The sequence below is a fragment of the Equus caballus genome, chromosome 28, assembly GCF_041296265.1.
Source record: "Equus caballus isolate H_3958 breed thoroughbred chromosome 28, TB-T2T, whole genome shotgun sequence".
In the NCBI taxonomy this organism is placed as follows: domain Eukaryota; kingdom Metazoa; phylum Chordata; class Mammalia; order Perissodactyla; family Equidae; genus Equus; species Equus caballus.
The window spans coordinates 50,531,598-50,557,629 of NC_091711.1; the positions used below are offsets into that span (position 1 = coordinate 50,531,598).

Below are 26,032 nucleotides of genomic sequence, written 5' to 3' on the forward strand. Positions count from 1 at the left end.
GATCTCTTCTACACCCTCGTGAAGCCACATCCTGGGCATTTCGGGGAAGAAACCCTAACATTTAGGCCAGAGCTTTCAGATCCTGCAGCATCAGAGTCGACTCTGGTCTCACTGTGAAGCCCCCCGCTCTGAAGCAATGTGCCGGGGTCCCGCCCCGGCAGAGTCCAGGTTCCTGAGGGATGGACGGCGTCGGCGCAATGAGGGAAGGGGAAATAAAGGGGACATGAGACTTGGGTTGGTGTTAGCAAGTCTGACTTTACCGTGCACAAGTGTCGTTTATATATTTTTCAGGATTAGCACAGAAACAGTTCCACAAATATTCTCAGAGAGACAAGGAAGTAAAAAACGAGCACAAGAACATTCATTAGCATTCTGTTCCACAGAGCACAAGGTCAATGGCAGTCCTCTCCGCAATCAACTAGTGTCCGTTGTCTCCAAGCTAAAGGAGATAGGCACCCAGGCATCTGTTGCAATTCATGGCAAAGTTAAATCAAAGAGAGAAGGTCCAGGCCTCCGGACGGGACAGCAGTCCGTCTGGCCACATCCCGGTGGAGCCATCCCTGCCTCCCTCAACCATCCACGCCACCAGTGTAGATGGTCAATGGGAACAAAAGGCGACTCCAGGGTGTCTTATCCCCAGGGCTATCTGCATTCTCAGCGGGCAGTTAAACATCCCTACCTTTGCGCGCCCTCTAGGGGGTGGAAGCACTCCCCTGTCCCCTAGATTGTAGAGTTAACAGTCCCCTAAGCACACTGCCGGAGAAAGTATCACTTTGTCAGTAAAGTAAAGGGCTGAAAAGCTAAGCTAAACTATATATCTTCAAGAATGAAAAACAGAAATATGTATAGACATAACCTTGATAGAAAGCATGCATATAATTCAGAAAATATCAGGGGTGTCGGCCGGCCATTCCTCACCGAGGGGCATCCCTGCACCCCTCGGCCCTTCTACTCATCAATCATTTATTATTTATTGCTTTTAGGAGAAAACCTCTATAACATTTTAACAGAAAGCAGAAGGTCAAGAATAATATATAGATACTTCTTGATCATCCAATTAACCAGCAAACTTAGAAGGACGATGCATATATATATTTAGACAAAGAACTGGAGGGAGAAGGAAACATTAACCAGATAGAGGCCATAAACCTAATTCGACATCTTATCTGGGCAGGATTCCTTTCTGCTTGTCTCAAATGGGACTGTGTGCTCCTCCATTAATTAACTGAAAAATATCTTGAAAGTTACCTGCAGGTGGTCACGGTCTCTTACTATATCTAATTTTCCCAGGAGGTAGTGCCTCCCAAGCAGCCACCCAAAGGAGTGAAAACTGGAGGTTAAGAAAGGAAAAGGAATGAAGGGCAATTAGAAGCAGCACAGGTTTCAGAACTATGTGAGGGGCCGGCCGGTTATTCTTCACCAAGGGGCGACCCTGCACCCCTCGGCGTTAATCGGCTGGACCCTGTCAAACAGCCGATCAAATGATGTAGCCATGGCTCCCAGCAGCAATGCACGATTTTTTTTTAAAATAAAAGATCAATTTGTGTTGTTTTCCAACATTAATTCTTCCTGCTGGTCCTGGAGATAACTGGAGACCATCAGCGAGAGGCACGAGCCGCCTTCATGAACGGGGGACCCCTCGCTCCCACAGGGTCCATTTCCACATCTCGAGGCCGAGGGCCGTGCAATCGTGTGGCCAGCACGGAAGCGGCACCAGTCTCGGGATCGCTGGTCTGCGTCTGGCTGGCGCTGGACAGTCCAGACTCACTTCGCGTTGACCTCGGGGGTTCAGGTGGATTCTGAGAGTTTGCTGTGTGGGTATCAAATTCATGTAGGAGACTTGCTGAGGAGCTCTTGATTAAACAGGAGACAAGTGGCCGGGTTATCAGACCGACCTGGCCAGGGGGGCGTGTGGCAGCCTCAGAAACACAGCCATGGGGCACGGACACCCACTTGCGAAGGAAGGAGTGAATGAAGAAATGAATGAATGAGCGAGTCCTGTGGCGGGGAAGAACTTGACAACCATGCATTAGTCACCCGTGGCGGCCATGACAGAGCCCCTCAGACGGGGCGGCTTAAACCATGGAAATTCATTCTCTCCCCGTCCCGGCGTCTGGAAGGCTGGGCCACTTCCTCCTGAGGCTCTGGGAGAATCAGGTCCAGCCTCTCTCCTGCTGATGCTGATTCCTCAGTCTCCGTTGCTCCTTGGCTTGTGGGAGCATCACCCCAATCTCTGCACCTTCAAGTGGAGTTCTGCCTGCGTGGCTGTGTCCGAACTTCCCCTTTTTACAAGAACACCAGTCCCGCTGGGTTAGAGCCCACCCTGTTTCTGTACAATCTAAACTGGTTACACCTGCAATGACCCCGTTGACAAGCAGGCCGCATGCCGAGGTGCTGCAGGCTGGGGCTGCGAATTATGGACGTGGGGACACAGTTCCACCGGCACTCTGACGAAGCGTTGTCCCGTTCACTCACTCCTTCGCTCCCTCTACCCTCAGCGGGCTCCCCCTTGGCTCCAGCAAGGAGCAGCTTTGTTCCTGCGGCTTGATCAGACAAGAGAGGGTGGCAGGCTGGCAGGGCCGCAGCAAATCCCCCTTCAGCGGAGGGGGCCCCGTGGAAGGGTCGGCTGCCCAGCTGGGAGGTGTTTGGGCTGGAAACTTGGCTGAGCCTCCCCAGCCCAGGTGCCTGGAGCAGGGCCCCACCTGTCACCCTCGGGGAGCTCGAGGGGTGGAGTGGGACAATAATGAGAAGCCAGAGCTCACGCACCTCCCCTGGGAGGCTGACGGGCAACCTCACTGAGCCACCTTGGTGGGTCTGAATCGCGAAGCTCTCTGAGTTTGGCTTTAGTCTGTCCTGCTGTGACCACGGGCCGACGTATGCTCTGCCCTCTAAGGACCGGCACAAACATCCTTCCACGCAGAGGATGAGCCACCGAGCCTCTTCTGAGCGAGAAGTGGCAGCCTGCCCTGGACTGGGGACCCGCGGCACCGTCTCACACTGAGGTCACTTCCTCGGGGAGGGGACAGTGAGGGCTCCCGCGGCCCCTCAGAGGCACTGAACTTCCAGAATACGCTAAAGAAAGAACTAGCAGTAATTCAGCCAAACCTCGCCGACCACGAACCCGGGGAGTCGGCCGTTGGCGCGGTTCAGCTCTCAGGAGGGTGACTGCTGCACGCCAGACACGGAACATCATCTGAGTGGGAAATGGGCCCCTGGGGGTAGCTGAGCCTTCCCATGAGATGAGCCTTTTCTACACATGGGACCCAGAACTGTTTCCTGTGAGGCTCCGTGGAGAGGGGACCGCTCCGGGGTATGTCATTGTCACAGGAGCAGGTCCCATCGCCAGGCGGTTTCTGCTGGGGCAGAGGACAGACGGGGCTGCAGGGGTGCTGGACAGGGAGCTCACCACCCACGAGCCCCTGCTTTCTCACCGCCAGCTGTTGGCACTGTCTTCACGCAGCCGACCCTCTCCTTTGAACTTGCTGCTTCTAACGCCCCGTGAGCTTCCTGCAAAGGATGAGAACTCGGTGAGGGCATCCTGGAGACCCTCGGGCTCCACTTGGACCACTTCGAGTGCTCCTCTGGCCATGAGCCGCATCCTGAGAGGGGCCTCGTGCTTCGGATTGGTGGGGGGAGCACAGAGAAGATGGGACTGTCTCGGGAGCAGTCCTTGAATTGAGCACAGCGCTTGCCCCATGTAAGCAGAGCGAGCCATGCCGCCCTGCCATTGCCAAACTGGAGGGTGTGGACTCCGGAGGGGAGGATGCTACCTGGACCGTCTCCCACCTGCTTCCCCTCTGGCCACTGGCCAGTCCCTTCTCCATCCTGCACCCGGAGTGATCTTTCTAGAGTCCAAGTCCGGCCATGCCACGCACCCTATCCCCACCATTTAGTGGCTGCGCATCGTTCCCAAAGCAAAACCCAGGGAGGGGCTTGAGGCTGCAGGAGAAAGTGGGGCCCAGTCAGAGGTGGGCCGGTCCAGGAAAGCACTGGGTCTCCCTGCCTTTGTGTCCTGCCTTCTCCTCTACCAGAGTGTTGGCTCAAGTCTCACCCTTTATTGTGTTCAGACCACCCCCCAGCCAGGGCTGTCACCTCCCAGCTCAGGGACAAGCCTGGACCGTGTCCAGAACCATGTCACATTCCCAGCAGACTCACCGGAACAAGATTCGTAACAAGGAGACAACTGGGTTCTAGCACCTGTGATGGTCTTCCACCTGGAGGAGTCTCTCAGCGAAATCCGTGTCCTCTGAGCCCGACCATAGCGGCACCGTCAGCACGCGAGGCTGCATTCCTGACCTAAGACATGAAATGCGACTTGCTCTGCGGGGGGCTGGTGTGGAAGGTGGAGTCCACGCTGTCTACACACTGGAAGATTTCCTCCCATCCCTCATGTATCTCTCCATCTTATTTCTTCTGAAAAAGATGGCACTTAGATTTCCAACTCAATGATCCAAAGAGCCCCCCATTGTCCCATGATCACCCACCCAAACCATCTGCCCATGGCTTCAGTTTTCTTCTCATAGAAAATTCTACTCCTGACATCCGCCAGAATCTTTGCAGAATGGGACGGAACCTGGAGACTCATCTCTGTCATGTTGTCACTTTGGCTCTGGGATAAAGGGCTCTGAGATTATTACGAACCCGGAACAACCCTGAGAGATGAGGCTGGACGGAGGAGGCAGCAAAGGCCAGCAGGACCGTGGCCACCCCGAGGTCTGCTGGGCCGGCAGGGAAGAGCCAGCGTGCTGCAGACACCTCGCGGAGTGAACGTGTAGGCGTGTGTTCGCAGCACACGGACACCGCAACGGAGTCTGAAAGTAAGAGTAAAACGTGACGGCCAGCACGGCGGCTTTTTATCAGAAATCGCGGGCATAGGAGGAGGTTCTGGATGACAAATAGCGGGCCCGTCAACAGCGCCGTCCTCCTCAGTGCAGCCTTTGGGTCCAAGTTTAGTTGGGACAGGCAGAAAACTGCAGGGTTTTGTTTCAGTTTTTTTTTAATTTCAAAAATTCCATAAACCATTCAAAGTAAACTAGCCCAATGTCACTCTGAACTTGAGAATCTGGGCTGGTTGTGCCTTCCAGGGGCGACTGCACGTCATCCTGACCCGGCTCACAGACGAAGCTCAGCCCCAGGAGGCACCAGGGCCCGCGCTGACCGCTGTGCCGGGCACGCCCCAAAACCCCAGAATCTGCATCTAGACACTGACCTCCCTAGCTGGTGGGAGGTCACTGAGGGTCAGGCTGCTGGAGCTCTGCCCCAGGGGCACGTGGGCAGGATCAGAGGGGCGTCTGTGATGGCCACCCCATTCCCCTGGCTGGAACGTGGTCTTTCAGCCACAGCGAACTGCAAGGGAGGCTGGGAAATACAGTCCAGAGGCTCGTCCCTGGGCTTGGTGACCAGCCTGCCCTGTGCTGCCAAGTGGTGAGCGTGCCCCTGGGTGGGAAGGACCACCGTTGCTTCACCGAGAGACAGCCACTGACCTTTGGGTGGATCCAGCCAGAAAGGGTGACTCGCCACCCCACTTAGCTTGTTATTGGTCAGCCCACTTCTCAACAGTTATCAGGGAAAAGCCAGAAGCTAGTTTATATTGCATCACCACGCCGTGTCAGGCCCTAACCTTTTCACAAGAAGCCGTTTCAAAGTCTTCAAGCACAGACGTGTCACAAAGCAGACAAGGCCCTCTGAGAAGCACTCACGGGATTTTCTGAGGAGTCTTAGGCCGGGGACCTAAGAAGCCTGCTTTGTGAAGAGCACAGAGCCCCCTGCTCCCATAGGGCGTCTCGGGGCTGATCCTCAACCAGATTCCCAGAGCGCCTGGTGCTCCTGGCAGCGGGTTCATGAGAACAGACCCTTGGAAGCCCCTGCAAGCCCTCTGACGGGAAGACGGCTCCATCAGCTGTGGGATCGTCCCACGTGAGAAGGGACAGACTCACACATCCTGCACACCCTGAAGATGCTTGTCCAGGAGCCTGAGTGACAAAGGAGAGCGTGGAAGAACCTGAACACCACGACTCTGCGCAAAGAGTGGAGCCAGTCACGACTAAACGACACTGCGCCCATCTCTAAATCCACCCACCCATCGGTCTACCTATCATCTCTCTACAATCAATCCTCTATCTGTCGATCTACCATTCACCTATCATCTGTCTAACTACCTATCATCTATCTAACTATCGTGTATCTATATATCAATGACAGCTACAGACTAGCAGGGAGGGGTAAGCACAGAATTTGGGACAGTGGGTGCTTCCAATGTGAGGGAGCTGGAGGAGGTGACCTCGGGCGTTGCATTTATTGGCAGAGATCATTCAGTATCACCAGGTGGGGACATGAGTATTCTTGCATTAATCTTCCATTTCTACTCACGTCTAATAGACACTCTTGATTTGTTTCTGAATTCCTTGAGAATTAAGGATCTTCCTTCATTTATTTAAAGTTTAGGAGTTTATTCTATTATGTGGTTCCACATTTTGTTATCATAAGAAAATTGACATATGACGTCAAATTAGGAACCAACATTAACCAAGAACATGAGCACAAAAGACAGATAGATGATAGATAGATGACAGATGATAATGATAGATAGATAGATGATTGATAGGTAGATGATAGATAGATAGAGAGATAGAGAGATGTAGATACAAGCATAGATATGGATATACTCCTATGTTTTCCTATATCTTCCTCTTTCCGGAGTAAACCGATCTGGGAATTCTTTTCAGGGATGCAAAGAGCAGCGTTACAAAAGACAGACAATTCCTTGCCCTTCATCACAGGGACGAGGGCAATGGGCGACCCTACAGGGTTTCCATTGTCCAGATGCAGGGGTGTCAAGACAGTAAGACTGCTACAGCCCAGAGCAGCCACGGCCACTGCCCTGGAACCTTCCTCGGGAGCGCGTCCAGCAGAAAGGGCCCTGTGATCCATGGGGAAGGGCATGGCCCAGGTGGGGCTCAACCCTGAGCCACATTCCCACCAGGATGCCAGCCCCTCCTGCTGGCGCACTTGAACAAGGCCGCCGTCCTCTGCCCATAGCCCACTCACCGTCAGCTGGCCACTGTCTCCCCACAGTGACACGGTCCTCCGCCAGCCCTCGCTCACTAATTAGGGCCGAGCGCCGAGCTCTTCACTAAACCCAGGGGAACAACGAGGTCGCAGAAGTTGCTCGTCAGTGGGAGGCAGCGAGACCTGGAGAGTTTCAGGGCCACCAGGACTCTGCAAAAGAGAAAACTAAAATAGGAAATAAATGTTCCTCCTAAAAGCAAGGCAGTGCTGTGAGAAATAACGGGGGAGAAGGGAGACCATTTCTTCAGCTTCGAGTAAGGAAATTGGCAAATGCTACATGGAAAGGCTGGCTGCATCTTGCAAAAGATATGCTTCATTGCATGACTGTGTTTCTATTTCACCAAGTGTGATAAATATCCCACAGCCTGTGTGCTGGGCGGATTATTTCAAGGCTAATCTAATGGTCAATTTCATAGCTTTGTGGATAAATTTCTAGATTTATTTTATGTCCAAAGGGTTTGTTCATTTGAAAGTCTTTCCTTTCCTGCCTCGGTCAGGACCAGAGCAAGGACTGCTATCCATACACTGGAAGAAAATTTCCTCCTCTAACTGAAGGCCCATCCAAAGAGCTATAAATGGATCTTAAAACTCCATCTTAAATAAAATAATAATAATAATTCCACTTTTGATCTGAGATCCAATTGAGAACCCATCCGCAGAAACCCCTGCTCACCATTTTGAGGTGAGCGCGTCCTCCATCAATAGTGTCTGGTCTCATGGCTCACCTGTGGGGTTAGGCTTTGCGTATCTCTATGAGCCTGGCAGGCCTGGAAAGTTTGGAATTACCTGGATTACAGAGCACCATCTGCAGAAATAACTCATTCATCACGCCCACGACAAATCTGTCAAAATTGTAGCCTACTGGCAGCAGCACAAAAGGTTAATGGATCTGGAATGTGTAAGAAATCTCTCCAGAAGCTGGCATCTCCAAACGGGTTTTATTTTCAGAACGATGTGTTTCTTTGTCCTGGATGCAGTAATGGACTAATCTGTCCATCGTTTACTGAGCTGCAGCATGATGTGCTCTGGCACCGTCACGTCTCCGATGAATAACAGGGCTTGACAGAGGCAAATGGGAAAAGAAACTCAAGCAGAACCGAAAAACCAAGAGAGTCATTTGTGGGGATCCTACAGTCCAGGAGGAAACAGCATCTCTGGAGAGGGAGGAAGCGTCTGAGATAGAGCAGTGGACTCGGGTTTCTTTCCTCTTTGTTCTATAGCAAAAGGAATCTCCAAAATAGGTGAGAGGTCACACTTAGGTTGTGACCAATATGGCGCCTGTCAGCTCTGCTGTCAGATCCGCTGCCTCTTGAAGGAGTAACAGTGCTCTGCCCTGCTTAGTGAGCTGTGTGATGCCTTAACTTTGAATGAATTATGGGTGTGTATGACAGGGTATTAGCAGTGTCCATCAGTGGTAACCTACCCTCCGCTACACCCATCCTTTGCCAATTGTAGGACTAAATTTAGGGGCTCATGTAATATGCCAGATGCAGAGAAGAAAACTTTACGGTTAAAATCTCCTTTTATTAGTTAATGAGAAGAAGATAAAAAGTGTCCACAAGGGGCCGTCCTGGTGGCGTAGTGGTTAAGTTCGTGCACTCCACTTCAGCGGCCCAGGGTTCACTAGTTTGGACCCCAGGCCGAGACCTACATACCCTCATCCAGTCGTGCTGTGGCAGCATCCCACATACAAAATAGAGGAAAATGGGCACGGATGTTAGCTCAAGGACAATCTTCTTCCCCAAAAACAAATGTCCATGGGACCCACGTCTTTTACTAGACTCGATAATACTCCATCAATTCCATTTTGCTGGAAATTGCATGGTTTGCAAATGTCCCAAGTAAAATACGTAGAATGGAACACTGTCTGCCTGGATCCAAGTCACCGTTCCCCTTCAGTGGTCCTGTAGATCCACGAGGTGTAAGGACATCATTGATAAGAGTGAGGAGTAGCTAGTGCTGTTGGGATCATTGCTCTATAGGACCATTCCCGGAACTGGGTGTGTCAAAGTCCTCGAAGGTGAATGTGTGAATGTGTCCACTCTACACCCGTGGTTGTGACCCTGAAAGCAGAGATGAGCAATGCAAGAAGGGAAGCATATGAAACCCTAGCTCTCCCCATACACGGGGGCCATCATGGTCAACTCTGCATGTTGACTTGGTTGGGCCACGGGCGCCCATTTGGTCAAACCTTACCCTGGGGGTGTCTGTTTCTGGCCGAGACCAGCGTTTGAATGGTGGCCTGAGTAACGCAGATTCTCCTCCCCAGAGCGGGTGGCCTCATCCAATCCACTGGAGGCTCGACGAGAACAAAAGGAGAAGTAAGGGATTTGCTCTCTCCGCCTGTCTGCCAGTGGGGCCATTGGTCTTCTGCACTCGGACTGGGACCCACACCACCTGTCAGGGCTCCAGCTTGCTGACTGCAAATCGTGGGGCTTCTGAGCCTCTGTGGTCACATGACGCAATTCCTTACGATAAAACTCTCAGTTCTGTTCTCTAGAGAACCTGACCTTCCAGCTGAAGGTCTCCATTAAAGCCGAAAACATCCACTTCAGTGAACAGGAGTCACATGAGCTACTGTGTTTGAAACCTGGCAACTGGCCGGAGGTGCCCCTTCACGGCCGAGCCCATGGCAGTGGACAGGGAGCTCCCACGGCTGGACACCCAGCGACGTTTGTCGGAGGGAGTGCTTCTCATGCTGAGAAGTATTTCTGCCGGGAAGTGTTAAGTGCACTGGTCTCCAATGGATACAAGGGTCGTCTTGTTGAAATTCGTGAAATGTAAACACTTTAATTCCTTAAGAGACCATGAGGGTCTGGACCCTAGACATTGACACGTCTGGGCTGTTTATCTTTAGGTAAGAAATCCTCTTAGCTGCAGTCCCACCAGAGAGAAACCCTTAGAACAGTGCAGAAACTTCCGTGAGGTAAATTAGCGGCACAAAGCACGTTCCAGACCAGGCATCCTTGTCTATTCCAATCTCCCCCACCCAGGACAGGCCATGCGGCTCCCAGGGGTCTGAGACGATGCACTCAGGATGTACCTGCTCTTCCCAGGCCTGTAAAGGCCATCTTCCCATCCACACATGCAGATCTTTCTCCCCTAAAAGCTACCGGCACCTTCAGGAGGAGCCCCACTGTTCTCCTGGAGCCACGCGGGGTCTGCCTGTGTGGGGGCAGAAGCAGCCTGGGAGGGACGCCTCCCTGCAGTCGTCCCTTGGGGCAGAGAATTTGGAGACAGAGCCTTGTCCAGGTACAGTGAGAACCAGGAGTGCGAGCGAGTCCCTGGCGCGATGGAGCCCCCGCTCTGCACTGCAGCCCCAGTGGGCTTTCTGAAATAAAATGCACAGGAGTCTTCTCCATCCACCGGCCTCCTGTGAGATGAAGCGGGTTCTCACTGAAGGAGCCAGATCTTCCTCGTCTGCCCGTTCCTCCTGGTCACAGCCTGCACCCACCAGCCTTGTTTTGCCCATGAACGTTCCTCTCGCTGGACATAGAGGTGATACAATAATTATGATGACCAGTAATGACAATGATCATGACAAAGGCCTCCTGAGGCACGTTGTGAGTACTGTGCGTGCCATTCACGGATCACAGGGATCAACAGACCTGTACCTGGCCAGGGAAGCCCAGAGGAGTTGTCCCTGAGCTTGACTCCGAACTGGAGAGTAGGATTCAAGCCCCTACGGCAGCCTCTTGACCCACCAGCTCTCGTGAGACTGGCCTCCTGGGCCAAGTGAGCCCAACAGGGAAGTGGCCTCAGGGTCACACTGGAGAGAGGACTGCAGGAGCCTGGGGACATGGTCAGCACACTCCCTGCTGAGGACGCACCCTGTCAACAGAGCCTGGCTGTTGCAAGGGCTCCTGGCGAGCATCGCGGCCTGCATGCTGGATGACCTGCCCTCAGGCAGCAGGCGTGGGAAAGGCAGGGAGGAGCCACACAGACCAGCACTGAGCCCTGAGAAGCTGCGGCTCTGGGGACGGTGGGCAGACAGGGCCGGAAACACCAGGGAAGTGGCCAGAGAGGTGGGGGAGGACATGGAATCTGAGGGTGGAGGAAGCCCCCACCCAGGCCAGGCCAGGGAGCAGCAGGGGCTCCAGGAGGGAGGGAGCGAGAGCCTGAGGTCCTGCAGGACAGAAGGCCGGGGCGGGGAGGCTCAAGTGGGGAAGCCGGGGGCCAAGCTCGGCTTCACGAGGACTTCACTGTCTGTGCAACGGGACCCATTTAAAAGGCTTCCTGTGGCGGCATCATGGACAGGGGTTGGAGGAGGCAGGGCGGTGCTGGGAGATGACCAGGGCCACCTGCTGGGACGTGGGCTGCAGGGACTGGGGGCGAGAGTGGAGCCGGAGGGAGGTCAGTCACCTGGGGGAAATAGCAGGGCAGGGTGACCCAGTGGCTCTGAGGTTGAGGCGGCGGTGGCCGAGGGGTCGACAGTGTCCGCCCCCACCACCATGCCCAAGAGCCCTGGCAAAGCTCATACTTTACACGAAAATTAATTACAAGCGGATCAAAAACCTGAAAGCAACGAAGAAATGGCATTACCCCCAAATTTAAGAGAATATTTATATGCGCTTCTTAAACAAAGAAGGAAAGTCAAGTAACATCAAGGAAGCATGAATATGTTTAAAGACGTCTTTAAAGACGTGAGAAAGGTGGCATGACATGAAAGCCAAACAACAGCCAGAGAAGACGGGTGACACACACGGCAGAGGGCCAGCGTCCCCAGGAGGAACTGATGAGAAGAAGAAGAAAGACAGTCCAGAGTGGGAAGATGGAAAGGCCATCCAATGGCCAAGAGCATGGACAGATACGCAAGACCCACCAGTGGCTGCAGAAATGTAAAATGAAGGATGCCCGAAGACCCTCTCTCCACCGTCAAGCAGGCGGCTGTCTGAAGAGTGCCGGGTGGAGAAGCCAGTGTCCCAGAGGCAGGTGGGAGTAGAAGTCGCTCCCTTCACTTCGGAACGTCACCTGGCCACGTGTCTAGGGATGTAAGTGCATGTGCCTCTGGGGCAGCATCCTGGGTGCAGGGACCGTTTCCTGGGCAGTAACAGCGCCAGGACCTATGTCCACCTTCCGGACAGGGGGACGACTGCACATTCGTTGAAGGATGCTCAGGGCCTCTTGGGGTGGGCTTTGGGCCTAGGGATTGGGGGTGCCCAGCACATGGTGGGGCAGGAGCATGAGGCAAGTGGGAACTCGCGGGAATTGGCTGAGCAGAGTGCACCCCACTGTTCTGTTGTCACGGATCACCCCACTCGCACACACATCCAGTGATGGGGCAGCGAGGACTTAGACCAACTGCCTGTCTGCATGTGAACAAACACCACACTCATAATCTGAACTCAACTCTGTGCGTTCCTCGCTGTTAACTCCACAAACCCGCTCCTCTAACACCCATTCGCCGCCCCCTGACACCACGAACAGCGTTCTTCCTCCCTGCACAGTAAGCACAGAGCGGTTCTGAGCACACAGACACCAGACCTGTGCCAAGCGCTCTCCACGCTGGTCTTGGCACGGACATCTTGGCGATTGGAGCCACTGTCAATCAGAAGCCATCGCAGCTGGGTGGGAGGAGCCCGGAGGGAAGCCAGGCCTACCTGACACGGCACAGGTGTTTCAGCCACCCGGGGGAGCCTCTTGACGCTCCCAATCTTGTGCCCCAAACAGGCAGAAAGCAGAGATAACCAAAAAACGGCACGTAGCTTGATGAGACACATCTGCTCCCAGTGCACTGTTGTGACCTCTGATTTCAGCTCAGACCTCAGGCTGCAGGATAGAGGTCTCGCCCCTGCAGAGCCGAGCGCTGTGAGCTGAGCCAGGCTCCTCCAGGAAGCAGAGGGACATCCCTCAGGACCTGAGAGGCAGAGACAATGAATTCTCATAATGAGGTCTCCTGAAGGTTCCATTTCTCCCCCACCATTCTCGCTTAACTTTCGGGCCTGCTACGTCCTGTGCACAGAGGGGACGAGCAGGTGATGAAACAAATGGACCATTAGTGAACAAATGTTAATGGGAACAACAGCGGGAAGCGGTAGTCTTTGCACCCGTGTGCAGGCTTGGAATGCTCTCTAAGCAGGCCAGAGCGACTTTTTCCAAACGTGTCTGTGTCCCTGCAAACCAGTCCAGCTGAAGCAGCTAGCTTGCGTGCTTGTGTAGTGCCTGGGGGTCCTGGAGGGGCTTGTGTGCACTCAGGAAATCGTCTGGGTTATCAGGGTCACCCCGCGTCCCCGATGGAGACCCGGAGGCAGACGGCTGTGCAGACCCGGGGCTCACGTACGGATGCTCCTGAACTCCAAGCCCGCTGCCAGCTGCACAGGCAGGCAGTGTGCAGGGACGTGGTGCTGGGGAAGAGCAGGCCGGGGCTGGAAGCGCAGTGCGGAGCGGCAGGAGGGTCGAAGGGGGAGAACCTTGCCCCTGGAGAGGACTGCCTGGGAGCAGCGTCCTCCTGGGAGGGCCGCGTCTCTGTGGGCCCAGAAGTTGCAGGGACTGTGAGAGGAGAGGCACCATCCAGGGGAGCGGGGGTTGTGTTTGAGGAGCTGGGGAGGAAGGGGTCGGGTTGGAGATCCACCAGCACAGAGCCCTGTAGGATGCAAGTCAGACAAGGATGCGGGAGGCCCCAGGGACTTGGGCTCCCTGTGGGGGCTGAGAGACAGGGCCTGTTGGCCCGAGTAGATGGGTGCTGGAGACGCAGCAGAGGGTGGGGATGGCCAGGGGGCTGGCTTGGAAGGAGGGCACCCCTGTCTAGTTCAGAACGGGTGTGGCCCAGATGGACCGTGGATGAGGAACCAAGTGCAGGGTCCACATCAGCAAGAGGAAGCACTCCGCCCACCGGGCTGCGCACGACCTACTCCCCAAGCACCCTCAAGCTGGAGTGAAGTGTGGGGCCGGGGGGCTGCTGGCAATACCCTGGCACTCAGGTGGGCGGGGTTGAGGGTCTGGCCTGTGTGCGACCGAATCTGCACTTTCTGCAGGCAGCTCTGCCATCCGTGATTGCATCCGTCCACATGGTCCTTTCCTCAGACTCAGCGTCTACGGACATTTCCTCATGCATCGTATGCTCAGGAGCATCTCGCTTCCAAGGGGACAGAAATGCACAGCTAATAGCAAATCTGTCGTCTCACCTTCCACAGCAGCCAATTCTATCGAAATGATTCTGAAAGATGAACCCAGTCACAAGAGAGCGACCAGTTCTCGGCGAACGGTCTCCCCCTCCTGTGGAGAGACCAGGTCACTGGACCGAAGGCAGGAACTGCAAGAGCCGGGTTCCCAGGAGATTCCCTAAAAACAAACACAACCAAGCAGAGCGCGTGCCCACACTGCCCGATTCCCCCGGAACCAGCACAAGGCTCCAGCCACATGGCAGCGGGGAGCTCGCTCCAGACACCATCCCGTTTTGTTCCCGGCGATGTTTTTATTGACGACACGCTAATAACTGAACCTGACAACAGAAGCCTTCCCCCTGATACTTCGAGGTTCCTGAGGGATAAACTCATAACAATCTTTGCATGTGCAATAACAAGATGTAAATAAATACATCACACGGACATCTACAAGTGAGAACTATTCTCAGCATAATTAAATGTATATTTTATAAAAACAAGTTGGGCAAATCCACGCACGTCTTCAAGATGTTAGAGGACAGAGACGCAGGCTTCTACGGCCAGTGTGTTCTCAGTGCAGCCAAGTGCCCGGCTGGCCTTGGAGCGGGTCCCAGGCCTCTGAAAGCTCCCTGCTCAAGTGCAGCATCTTCTCTCCGTGGGTGAAGAATTCCCTTGCCGAGAAGTCTTGCAAAGAAATAGTCACCCAGGGGCGCAGGTTGAAGTGGAGGTGTCCTGAGACCCCCAGAAAGGCCTGTCCTCTCTCAGGGGCAGGCCAGCGCTGGGTCACCAGTACACCCCCTAACCGATGCACAGTGGGTCCCCCATTGACACTCACAAGTTGAACTGAACGGGGCTGAAAGAAGAAATGGTCCATCCTGTCTCGTTTCCTGGCAGGACCGTCTCAGGGAGGCCTGGCTCTCATCCTTCCATGCCCTCAAGCCCCAGAGCCCCGGAGCTGTCCACACCGCCGCTCGAGTGTGAACCCGTCTCACTCCCAGACGCTGCGAGGGTTCCTGGTTTCCTCCCTCCCGAAGGCTCCGTCGGTCCTTCCCAGCCTCCTCCAGGCCCAGGCGGCACCATCTGCTCTCTGTCACCATCGGCTGGGTTTATTCTGTCCTGAGTGTGACGTAAACAGAATCATCCAGGACACACTCCTGAGTCTGACGTCTCTCTCAGTGTGTTTTTGGGAGTCATCCATGTTCTTCCTGTAGTGATGCGTTCCTTTTAATTTCCAAGTCGTTTTATGTTGTGTACCACTCATTGTATATGTTTGTAAACACATGGTAAATGGCACCATATATGTGCACACTCACCAGGCGACAGCCACGTGGGTGGTTGGCACATTCTAGCTCCTTGAGAGAAGCTGGTGAGCATCTGAGTACCAGTCTTTGTGGGGCAGACATCTTCCCTGCTCTTGAGTGAATATCTCAGGACGTGATGGTTGGGTCACATGGTAAGAGTGTGGCTGCCTCTTTAAGAAAATACCAAACTGTTGTCCAAAGTTGGAATCATTTTACATTCCTACCTATGGGGCGTGACTTTTCCAGCTTTACATTCTTGTCAACACTTGGTTTTGTCAGACTTTTAAATTTTGTCCATTTAATGGGTGTGCGGTGGTGTCTCTTCGTAGTGTCAGTTTGTCTTTCCTGATGAATAATAATGTTGAACGTCTTCTCCTGTGCTTACTAACATCTGTACATCTTCTTTTGTGAAGTGTCTGTTCCAATGTTCCTGTTGCTGAGCAAGAGCTCACTACCAGCTCGCACAGAAGCCAATACAAATGCCTCTTGAGGAAAAAAAGAACTTCATTTCAAGGTCGACCAGCGAGGAGACAGAAGGCAAGGTTCTCAATCTGTCTCCCCAGTCCAAGGTTCGGGGCAAAATTTCAGGCATTAGGGGCTGTAAGCTGCGGCTGGGCCCGTGTGAGCTGACTGCTCGTCTCGAGTCAGACCCTGCATGGTTATCAAGCTACTTGGGCTGCTGGAAGCTGGAGGTTCCCTGTTGAAGGCTAGGGTCATCCTGGAGCTGTGGGTTCCCGCCTGGCACACGCCCAGTGCCGTCTCTGTTATTGAACAACGTTTGATTAATCAACAACCTGTTTCAGGGAAATAAAACTAGTTTAAGCTGATCAATGTTTTATGCGCTGCAGCATTTTGACCATTTTTTTAATTGAGTTGTTTGAGTTGTAAGAATTCTTTATATATTCTGGACAAAAGTCCTTTCTCAGGCATGTGTTGCAAATATTTTCTGCTAGTGTGTGGCTTGGCTGGTCATTTTCTTTTCTGTCTTTTTTTTTGGGGGGGGGCTGAGGAATATTTTCCCTGAAATAACATCTTTTGCCAATCTTCCTCTTTTTTTTTTTTTTAAACTTGAGGAAGATTGTCACTGAGCTAACTTCTGTACCAGACTGCCTCTATTTTGCATGTGAGATGCCACCGCAACACGACTGCTGGTGAGGGGTGTAGGTACACACCCGGGATCCAAACCCTGGTGGTCAAAGCAGAGTACACCCAACTTAACCACTAGGCCACGGGGCCAGCCCCACCTTCTCACTTTCTTAATGATACCTTGCAAATAGTGAAAGTTTTTAGTTTTGATGAAATACAGTTTATTGATTTTTTATGGTTTATGTTTTTTGTGTCCTGTATGAGAAATGTTTGCCTGCTCCAAGTTCACAAAGATTCTGTTCCATATGTTTTCTTCTAGCAATTTTATAGTTTTAATTTTTCCAGTTAGGTCTATGACCTATTTTAACCAATGCTTATGTACAGTATGAAATAAGAGTTAAAATTCGTTTGTTCCCATGAAGGTGTTGACTTGTCGCCTATTTCTGGGTTCTCTGTTCTGTTCCACGGATCCTTTTGTCTTTATGCCAATATTACAGTGTCTTGTTTACGGTAGTTTTAAAGTAAATCTTGAAATCAGGAAGCAACTTTGTTTTTTGTTTCCAAATTTTTTTGGCTAGTTTCAGTCCCTTGCATTTTTACATAAATTTTGGAATCAGTTTTCCATTTCTACAAAAGGTCTTCTGGGATTTTAAATGGGATTCCATTGCCTCTACCGACCAGTTGGGTAAGACCTGAGTCTTGGTAGTGTTAGCGCTCTGATCCATGGACATTGGACATCCATCCATCCGTCTAGATCTTTTTTACATTTCTCATCACGCATTGTAGTTGTCAGTGTATATGTCTTGCACGTATTTTCTTTACTTTATTCCTGCATATTTCTTGATTTGGATGCTATTATAAATGAGTTTTTTGTTGATGTTTTTTGAAATTATTAAAGTAATCTTTGTTTGATGTGGCCATCATTGGCTAAATGATGGCCCTGAGTCACATTTTGACACAGGGAATTGCATCAAATTCTTTCTCACAGAATGGACGGTCCCCAGGTCCTGGGGCCAGCCAGAGCACAGCTGGACACTCTCTGGACCATCATGGCCAGGTCCTGGGGAGGCTGACCTCCTCCTCACGCCCCAACACCACCGCTCAGCGCTGTCTTCTTTCTGCCTACTATCATCCCAACCTTTGCTGACCCTCAGCTGCACACACTCCCACTATCACCTCTGTCTGCTCAGTGACCTCCCCATCGGCCAGCTCAGCTCCAGACCCCGTGTTCTACCTCCACTGACTCTGGTGGACAAGTCCTTAGGAAACCCATCATCCTTGTAGAGAGAAAATTTGTGTTCGCTTCGAAGACATTGTTCATGGCACAAATCCTCCCACTTCCCTGACCTAACATCAATTATATTCCAAATTTTCCTTGACCTTACAACACTACCTAGGAGTTCTATATACTTAACAATCCTACAACTGACTAAAACCCCACTGTGACAGTAAGCCCGTTTATCAGCAGTCATCATGACACCTACGACAATCGCTTGAATGCATGAGGTTAATGGAATTTGCATGTCAATTAACACTACCCCTCCTCCCAGCTACTACTGTGTCATTTGCCAGCTGGCACGGGTTACCAGAGTTTCACCAACCAGTGCGGCCACACAGACGCGTGTTGCCTGGTCGGCCAGGAGTAGCGATTCTCCACGGAGGTGAGCGTTTCTCCGCAAGGCCAAGGGGGACTGGACGGGGTCTTCAGGGAAGGGGAGCCTTGCGCATCTGAGCCCTTCTCACCTCTTCCACTGGGGAAGCACCGTTACATCTAGGAGTCGACCCAAGAGTAAGCGCACAAGTGTGTGCACGGTGCACCTCCCCAGCTGAGCTGTTGCCCCAGAAGCTCGTGGTGGGCGGGCTCCGGGGTGGCCCCATCAAAGGGAGGGACAGCCGGTGGTCTGGGGCTGATGTGCTGGCCTCTCTAATCTTCCCTCCATCACAGGAGCGTGAGCTTGGGAAAGCTGGACCCTGGCTGAAGTCTTTCACCAGCTTTTCCTGGAGGCGTCCCAGCCAGCGCTTCCGGATTCCAGCCTGACCTTTGGGCACCTGTGACTCGCTCCAGGCGCCCCCTGCTCCAGCTCCTCACCTGGACATTCCATCTTCCCAAGGCGCTCGTGGGCTCCTCCCTCCTGTTCTTCAAAAGCCAAACCTGCCAACCTCCCGACACACAGCACGTCTGGTCGTCTCTGTGTTTTGTTTTAATTGGAAGACAATAGAAGAGGGAAAGAAATTCATTTGTATTCATGGCATCAATAATTTAACATGAAAAGAGAAGAAAATAAGAGAATACATATCCACACACGCAAATCTGGTTAAATTTATTACTTATGATAATGAAAAAAGCTCTTAATTAGGAATCAGCTATCCTATTTTCAGGACAGGAGTTGGCAAGGGACACGACTGGAGGGCTCTCGACACAACCATCGTAAAGAGATAGAACTTTGGTAGGAAATACATCCAGAAAATGAACAGGAATTGTCTCCGGGCAGCCAAGTTATGGATGATTTATCTTTAATTTTCTTCTTTGTGTACTTCAGTGTTTTCCAAACCCTCTATAATGAGCATTTTTTTTTTTTAGTTCTATAGCAAAGGCATGTTTTAAAATAAGGGATAAGTCAAAGTTGAGGTCTACTAATTAAAAGTACCCTATGCCTAGTTAGCTGCTAACTTTTCGTCTCGTGCAGAAGGAATCTCTCACCTTCGGACCTCGTGTGCTTGTTCCGAACTCGAGGATCTGAAAGAGGTGTGCTCCCCACCCCTCACCATGAAGGGGTTGCTCTGACGCCCACAGAGGTTGCAGAGCCCTGAGTCTGCGGTCAGGAACCGCGAGCCTGATGGAGGCCTTCCACTGGCCTCTCTGGGACTCAGGCGCCTCACCAGGGAGAGGAAGGGAGACGGGCTGCAGGGGCTGAGCGTCTGCACCCAGATTCACACCGTGAAGCCTGACCCGCGAAATGGTGGTGCTGGGAGGTAGGGCCTTTGGGAGGTGATTAGGTCACGAGGACGGAGCCCTCATGATGAAATAAGAGCCCTTATAAGAGACCCCTAGCAAACTCTCCTCCTTCCAGCTGACGCCAGTCTGCTGGGACCCAGACCTGGACTTCCAACCTCCAGAACTTGGCGGTCCTCCTGACCCCGGGCACCTGGGGGGAGAAACGTGCTCATGAGCTGCCCAGGCTGCGGTGTTCTTGTGACAGCAGCCGGAATGGACTGAGATGGTGAGAATCATCCACCCTCCATCTGTGTCCCTTTTGGAGCCAGCACTGTATGGTGTGAAATGTAACCAGGCTGCTCGGGTGGGTTCTGACAGAGGCTCGTGGCCCACCCTCACTGCCAAGGACGGCCTGAGCAAAGAGAGCCAGAGCCCCTCGTCCCGCATGGCGTGGTCTCTGCGAAGCTCTCTCATCTCCTCCACAGTTGCAGACACCATCTTTGTTGCCTGCGGATACAGCACGCGCTGGCCTGCCTTGTCAGGAGCTCTCCAACGTGCTTCCGTGCACTCCACTTCCGTGAGACATGGGCTGACCAAGTATGTGCCATGTGACATGGTCCTACCCTGGATTTGGACAGAGTTAAGGGGAAAGGATTGTGAATTCAGCCTTCTGGGACCAGGGGTCCCATGTGCAGGATGAAGCAAGGGCAGATACAGCCGACCTAAGAATCCTGACAGCCTCCACCCAGCTGCGCCCGCAGTGTGTCTCCTGTTTACTGAGACCCTAACAACCAGCACAGAGGGAGGCCCACCTCACGAAAAACTGAGAGCGACAGACCCCAGAGAGGCGGAGGCTGGAGACACTGATACCACCAAAGAGGAAGGCTGGGGACAGACAAGATGAACCTCCTAGAATTCTCCTGGTAGCACGGCCTGATTCCATTTCACAGACACCACTTTTTAAAATTAAAGCAGGAAGATGCTTCTTAATGATTCCGGGGGTCGGCCATGAGCTTAGACACATGTGTGGTCCCAGGTCTTTGCAGAGCTGGTCGGTCTTTCCTCTAAGCTTGAATAACACTCTCTGAGACAAAGATGGCACACCCAGAAAACATGGGCACTGGCCATGGGTCAGGAGGACCGCCCATCACACTGTGTGTCCTGAGAGAGGTGGCCAGGGTCAGGAGGACCGCCCATCGCACCGTGTGTCCTGACAGGGGTGACCAGGGTCAGGAGGACCACCCATCACACCGTGAGTCCTGAGAGAGGTGGCCAGGGTCAGGAGGACCGCCCATCGCACCGCGTGTCCTGACAGGGGTGACCAGGGTCAGGAGGACCACCCATCACACCGTGAGTCCTGAGAGAGGTGGCCAGGGTCAGGAGGACCGCCCATCACACCGCGTGTCCTGACAGGGTCTCCTTGGAGATTGGGGAGGAGGAAGGTGGGTAGTGGCACTTGCAGGGAGCCGGAGCTCCTCACAGAATGTACAGAGCAGAGAGCATCCTCTCCCTGTGGAAGAGGAAATCCTCCCAACAGCAAAAAGGCATCAGGGTGGATTCTTGTCCATATGGACACAACTAAGGGGGAATCCCACAGAAATCCCATCGGTGACGGATTAGAGACACTTTAGAATGCAGCAGAAAAGTTAAACAAACAGAAACAGAAGCAACAGGAGACAAAGAACCAGAGCCACTGATGGACGGGGGTGTCCGAGAGCCAGGGGCGCAGAGCGCTGAGACCACAGGCAGAGACGTGAGGAGGGAAGAGCCATGCGGAGGAAGACCCTGGGCGGCAGCACAGACTGACCCGCTGACCGAGAGCCACGTGGGGAGACCCTGGTCCTGGGTCGGGTCAGGACACGCTGTCCTAAAGACGGAGGGAAAAGGCCTGAAACCTTGATGGCCCCATGCCTGCATGGGGACCATAAGTCTCCCTCTAGCCATTGTCCGCACCCAGGCCCCTCCCTGCCTCTGCCTCCTTCCTCCTCCCCCATCTTCCTCTGCCTCCTTCCTCCTCCTCATCTTCCTCTGCCTCCTTCCTCCTCCCTCATCCTCCTCTGCCTCCTTCCTCCTCCCTCATCTTCCTCTGCCTCCTTCCTCCTCCCCATCTTCCTCTGCCTCCATCCTCCTCCTACCATCGACTCATCGCCCTTCCACTTGCTCGTTTGCTTGGTGTCCACCCCCCACAGACCTGCATGGCTCCAGGCAGACAGGCTGCCCCCCCTGCTGGCCTTGGTGCCACAGGACCTAGAGGACAGCGGCACCTTCGTGTTTAATGCATAACACTCCTCACCCCACACGGCTCCGTGTTCCCAACACGACCTGACCCCCAAGCCTCCCACCGTGTCACTGGAGCCCACAGTCTGTCGTCTGCAATCTCCACACGCTGGCATCCTTACCCTCTACCATGTGGGGCCGAGCACCCAGGCAGCCCTGTTCTGCACCCTCTCTCAGGTAGAGGTGCCCCTCAACGCCCACGCCCACGGCCTCTTCAGAGCACCTCCCTCCCTCCTCCGTCAGCCACCAGGCATGCCCTCAGCCTCTCTGTGGGCTCCTGCCTCTGGATTGCCACCCTCAGCTGGAGACCCTGGTTCAACAGCTTTTTTTTGCTCCACAGCTGCTCTGCCATCAGCCTTGGCGGAAGGAGCATCCTTAGGACTGCCACCCAATACAGGGCCTGGACCCTCATTCCAGTGACCTCCTCCTCCTCCATCACACCTCGACGCCACCTGTGCTCACACCTTGTCACCACCCACAGCTGCCATCACGATGCCTCGTGGGCATACCCTGTGGCCACCACAGATGACCGACCTCATGGCACCAACCGGGCCCCACCCGAGCTGGCTCTGAGGCCTCCAGCTCTAACCACCACCTGGCTGGGTCGGGACAGGCTGTCGGGGGGAGACGAGGGTGGAGAAGCCAGAGTCATCAACCCCCAGAGTCAGGAGGCTGCTCCCAGGAGGCAGCAGGGGGACAGACACGTGTGTCCATCCATGTTCTCACACTCCCCGGGCAGAGAAGTCCAGCCGCCCCCAGGCCGACTGACAGGAGGGCTCAGGAGCAATCATGAGAAGGTGCCCACGGAAGGAAACATCAGGCAGGGTGGAGGCCGCCCCACGTGGCGTGGCTTCTTTCCTCTGGCCCCACGGGCTCCATCATTCCTGTCCAGGAGTCCGTCATCGGGCTCTGAGGGAGAGTTGGCCTGTCCATCCAGGTGGCTGGGCCCCACGCCAGCCCCTGCTGCTCCGGGTGCCCCTGGACCACTGGAGGGCAGGGCGGGCTTTGTCCCTGAACTGGCTTTGAAATGAATCCGCATCGTGACGACTAAAGGCTGCTCTGGCCGCCAGCAAAAGGTGGGAATTCGCTTCCGGTTCTTTCTCCACCCAAGTTACGTCTAGCCCGTTGTCCGGCGTCGCTCACAGAGATTCTGCAGCAAAACCGTGTGATAAAAATGCACGAGACACTCCAATGATAAGATGGCAGCATCAGAGATGTCTTGAATTTGAGTATAAACCCGCTCCCCTTATAAAAATTTTAGGGAGAAATAAAAGTTTAAATATTAAATTCTCTTGCAAGTTAAGGTCAAAAACATTAAAGTCCGCAGGAATTAAACCAACTCTCTTGCACAGTGAGTGAAGCCCAACGCCACGTCCCAGGTTCCCGTTCTGCTCCTGCTGTGGGTCCCTGATGCCCGGGGGAACCGGGGTCTTTCCTTCATATCCACAGCATGGGGCTCACTTGGAGGTGGCAGGCTTCCCTCCAGGCCTCGGGGGCTGTGACATTCACACCAGGCCTCCAGGGGCCTGGCCATATAGTCTGGAGTGTTCGGACACACAGGCTGTCCCCACGGGGCCCACCCACCTCACTAACGTGTGCAGCCGGGCCAGCTCCTCTCCCAGTCACAGCACCCTGGCATCCCCCGACGTGAACAGACACGTCCGTTTACCATCTTACTCTCAATCGCATGGTCCAAGCCCCTGCCTCATCAGGAGGACGCGCAGTCTGTCCCCCACCCACATCCTGAATGTCACCATGAATAAAACGTGTGCCCAGGGCCTGACACAAACACCCCTTCTGACCTCTCGGGGTTTCTGGTCCCCCTGGGAATCTCGGCGGGGTATGGAGCCCCTGCCACACGTACCATGGGAACCTCGAGCCCCAGTGGTCCCTTCTCCATGACCCCTCACAGATAGCCCTCAATGCAGGTCATCCCCAAGCCCTGACCATCTACTCTTCTCCTTTTCACCTTCACATGGGTGTACAAAGAGGACAAGGGGTCACGGACGCTCCGCGAGGGTCTAGAAGCGGCTTCATGCTTACAGCTGAGAGAAGGTGGTGTCTCGTTCAGGTGGGAGTCTGCTGCTCACTTCCCGGGGGAGCCAGGTCATCACAAGCTGCCACAGGTTCCCGTCCTGGATGTGACCTACAGTCAGCAGGGGCGGGCTGCTAGGAAATATAAAAATGACAAACCACGTGCCACAGGAGCCAGACTGGAGCTAGGGGCTGGGCTGTGACACCAGAACCCAGTGATTCCAACAAGCGGGCCTGGTCACGCGACACTGTGTGAGGGAGGACATGGAGTGACCACAGTCAGGGAGGGAGGACAAACAGTGACCAGCCGTCAGTGGTGCCCGGGCCTCACAGAGTGACCAGTGGTCACATCCACTTGAGGCAGCTCGTGTCCCTGTGCCCCGGGAGCAGGGGACCCTCAGGTTCCCTGGGGGACCCAGCCTGGCCATGGACTTCCTGGGACGGCAGAGCTGACTTCTCATCCAGTCTGACAGACGCTCCCCAGAGGAAGGCTCTCTCTCCATTCTGGACCATCCTCAGCAGAAGAGCCTGTGCCCACAGGGAGGGTGAAGTGCCCGCGGCAGACGGAGGGGACGGGGTTGGGGGGAAGGCCAGGCTCCTTCGTTTAAAGTGGTCCTGTTTTCAGGGCACACGTGTGTCCCTCAGACGCCATCCACTAACAGGGTCCTTGGAGAACGGAAGTTCTGAGGGCGGGAGTGGGCTGGTGGAGCAGGGCGGGGCCGGCAGCCTGTTCAAGGGCCGGGGTATGTTAGCTTGTCAGGGCTGCGAAAGAAATGCCCCTGACGGGGCAGCTTAAACCACAGACGTTTGTTTGTCAGCCTGGAGGCTGGAATCCAAGATCAAGGTGCCAGAAAGGCCGGTTCCTCCTGAGGCCTCTCTCCCCAGCGTGTGGACACGTCTTCTCCCTGTGTCCCCACTGGGTCGTTTCTCTGTGTGTCTGTGTCCTCATCTCTGCTTCTTATAAGGGCCCCAGTCACATTGGATCAGGGCCACCCTAATGCCCTCATTTTACCTTAATCATCTCCCTAAGGCCCCATCTCCACATACCCTCCCACCCTGAGGTCCTGGGGGCAGGACTCCAGCAAATGAATTCAGGGGGACACATTTCAGCCCCTAACAGTTGGTGACGGGTTTATGATCAGAGTGCAGGATGAAGACAGTTTGCTCCACCAACGGTGGAGGAAAGGCTCAGGGCGGGGGGCGGGGGGCTTATTGTTGGCAGGGCCAACCACGTCCTCCCAACCAGCACGGCTGGCCAGTCAGGCCTTTCAGGAGCTGACCCACCACCTGAGACAAAGGTGAGCAAGACAGATGAGGGCCCGGGGACCAGGGGGAGCAGGCGAGGGGCAGCCCCCGGCCGCCGCACTCAGAGCAGATGGGGCCAGAGCAGCAGCCGCTGGCAGACACCGCATGGACTCACAGGGCAGGGGACCCCAGGGGGACACACACGGGAAGGCGTCTGGGGCTGCTCCCTGTGAACCCTCGCGCCCCCAGGATAGGACGGCAGTCGTTCTGCTCAGGGGGTCAGGCCTCACACGATTTCAATCTACAAAAGGATGGCTTCTCTCCTCCCCTCAGACCATGTCCTTGGCCCCCAAGAGTCCCTCAGAAGCCACAGGAGCCCCCTCAGATCTGGTGCTTGTCCGGGATTTCCCCCAACAAGAGTGAAGCCGTCCTTGGGTACGCAGTGTGGGCGCCCACCCAGAACCTGAATCAGCTCACGGCTTTCGAAGCCCTTTGTTTTCAAGCGGAAATGACCTTTGATAGACATCTCCTCAAGAACTCTTCCACTGTTCTCATTATCTCTGGAGGAGAAAGCCCTCCCCCATTTTCGAGGCCTGTTCTTTATGTAAATAAAGTGGTTAATTAGACAATTTTGAGCCATTTAAAACGCATTCTGCTTTAAAAGAACAAGTAATCACAATATAAAAATCACAGCATTTCTAATGTCAACTAATTCTTCCATCATCTTTTCAGAAAAATAGATTCACGTAACTTGTTACTACGCCTCCTCTAATTTAGTTCATAAAAGAGTAACTGTGCCTCAACTCGCATTTGATAGATCGGAAGGGCTGTGAGAGCTGGGGAAAGCAGAGTCACTCCACGTCATGAGGACATTCGGGGAGCGAAAGAGAGACGTCGATGGCTTCTGGCCCCTCAGGGGATTTAGGGGAAGTTCCAGTCTGTGCGGGCTCATCTGAGCCGGGCAGAGAGCGTCCCCGACGGTC

At 53.9% G+C, this 26,032-nt stretch overlaps 1 long non-coding RNA gene across 2 annotated transcripts in view; it reads right to left on the minus strand.

The window, feature by feature from the left end:
• Positions 1–235: 235 nt before the first annotated feature.
• The window catches only part of LOC138921160 (uncharacterized), a 33,652-nt gene continuing 7,855 nt past the window's right edge, over positions 236–26,032 (minus strand). Inside the window, exons 3-6 of one of the 2 annotated variants that reach the window (XR_011433502.1) lie at positions 23,814–23,939; positions 7,048–7,218; positions 4,156–4,296; positions 236–3,507 (exon numbers count right to left, since the gene is read on the minus strand). This is a non-coding gene — a long non-coding RNA (uncharacterized lncRNA). The remainder of the gene's footprint in view (positions 3,508–4,155; positions 4,297–7,047; positions 7,219–23,813; positions 23,940–26,032) is intronic. The other variant, XR_011433501.1, reaches the window with a different exon arrangement.